The sequence below is a fragment of the Sceloporus undulatus genome, chromosome 2 (assembly GCF_019175285.1).
Source record: "Sceloporus undulatus isolate JIND9_A2432 ecotype Alabama chromosome 2, SceUnd_v1.1, whole genome shotgun sequence".
NCBI classification, from domain to species: domain Eukaryota; kingdom Metazoa; phylum Chordata; class Lepidosauria; order Squamata; family Phrynosomatidae; genus Sceloporus; species Sceloporus undulatus.
Window position 1 is genome coordinate 11,392,840 of NC_056523.1, and position 2,015 is coordinate 11,394,854.

The 2,015-nt window shown below is 45.9% G+C and overlaps 1 protein-coding gene across 1 annotated transcript in view; it reads right to left on the reverse strand.

Moving 5' to 3' along the window:
* LOC121921889 (zinc finger protein with KRAB and SCAN domains 1-like) overlaps positions 1-260 on the reverse strand; it is a 10,629-nt gene extending 10,369 nt beyond the window's left edge. The window contains exon 1 of the mRNA XM_042450594.1: positions 256-260. The gene's annotated coding sequence lies outside the window, so the exon portion shown is untranslated. The remainder of the gene's footprint in view (positions 1-255) is intronic.
* Between the last annotated feature and the right edge of the window lie 1,755 nt (positions 261-2,015).

Here is a 2,015-nt window from a genome sequence, read left to right on the forward strand (position 1 = left end):
TTGTCCCTCTTTCCACTTCCTCCCCTTTTAATATAATAATAATGGTAAATAATACATTATATTCCCCTCCATGGAGCTCAGTGCAAAGCCACCCGTTTGGAAACGAAGTCTGAGTCCCAACTGGGTCCCTCCTCATTACATCTGAATATGTCTGGTCTATTGGGATGTATAGCTGTCTCTGCCCCTCCTCCCCTTATAATGCAATAATGATCATGATGTTAATATCAATGCTACTATCCAGTGCCTCCTCCTCACTCCTTTCGCTGTGTCTGCTGCGCTCCTCCTTCTCTGCATGCTCTCCTCCTAAGAGTCCCGCGGAGGAGCCTCCATTGCGCCAACGATGGAGACACATACAAAGGGCACTTTCGCACCGGGGAGAAATACGGAGACGCACCGGAAGCAGGCGGAGGAGAAGAAAAAGGGACACCCACTTCCGGTCCCACACCCCACACACGCAGGGGCCGCTCTAGGCGCAAGAGCTCTGTGGCCTCAACCCTTAGGAGGAAAGAAATTGGCGCAGGCGCAGATAGGTTCTCTCATGAAGGAGGGACTGCTTGCCACAGAATGCTGCCCCCTAGAGGTTTAACCACCACACTGCAGGATAAAAGCCGTTTGAAAATGTGGGTTCTGGGATTTGTAGTACGAGGACCCACTACAGCCCACAGTGTATAATAAAAGCAGTTTGACAGCACCTGTAACTGCCATAGCTATTGAATCCTGGGATTTGTAGTTTGGAGGGGCCCCAGAACTCACACTGTACAATAAAGCAGTTTGGGAGCAGCGTGGAGTCCTGGGATTTGTAGTCTGGGGAAGCACCAGGCAGAATACCTCAACTCTGGACTTACCTCTTAGAGCTACTTTTGGGGAGCTGAATTTCAATTCCAGAGGTAGCATTAACAAGCGAGAGTGAAGTTACAATATTAGTGCAATGATGAATGGTTTCTAGCCACTTTCAAAATGTGCCCCTCCAGAGGCATTTTTGGCTGTTGTTGTTGTTGTTGAGTTGTGTGCTTCAAGTTGTTTCTGACTTGTGACCACAACCGTATACCAACCTATCTGGGATTTTCTTGGCAAGGTCTGTTGAGAGGGGCTTGCCATGGCCTTCCCCTGAGGAGGCTGAGAGAGTGTGCCTTCTTGCCCAAGGGCACCCAGTGGCTTTCCATGGCCGAGGCGAGACTCGAACTCTGATCTCCAGAGGCGTCGTCCAACACTCAGACCACTAAGCCATGCTGGCCCTCCATAAAACTTCTCAGATTTGACATCTTCCCCTTTAACAACTCAAAAAACATAGCAGGAAATGGAAAAGCAACAGTAACATACTGTGATTACAGCATATAATTCCCAAATCATACAGGTATATATAGCAAACACACACCGAGGCTCTGAAAAGAGCTTCTGTTTCAAGAAACCTTTCATCGTTCAAGTTATTTGTGTGCCTTCAGTTGTTTCCGACTTCTGGCAACCCAAGGCAAACCTGCCATGTGTTTTTTTGACAAGATTTGTTCAGAGGACATTTGCTTTGCTTGAGAGAGTGTGACTTGCCCAGATTAGTATTTTTTCTTGCACTGAGTAGAATCTCTTTTTAAAAAAACATGTACGTATATTCAATGTTTGCTCCAGAACTGGTTGTATTTCCAAGCCTTCTTAGATTTCGCTTGATTCCAAAGGCTCTGAATTTTTTAATTCAACGTTTTGTTTCTGCTATACCAGGCAATAGGCAAGTGTTTCTCAGGATTCCAGTCACATCTGGGTTACTTTTAAAATGAATGACTTAAACTCTGTATACATTGAGTTTCCTCTAGCCAGAATTCTGAAATCTGAAATATTTCAAAAACCAAAACTTTTCCATGGGTGGCTGAGATAGCGACATCTTTGCTTTCTGATGGTACACCAGCTTGGTTTCAGGCACAAAATTATTTTAAAATATTGCATAAAATTTCCTTCACCAAAGCTCTAGATCAGGGTAGGCAACCCTTTGGCGGGGGCGGGTTGCTGTCCCCAGACAACTGGGGGGC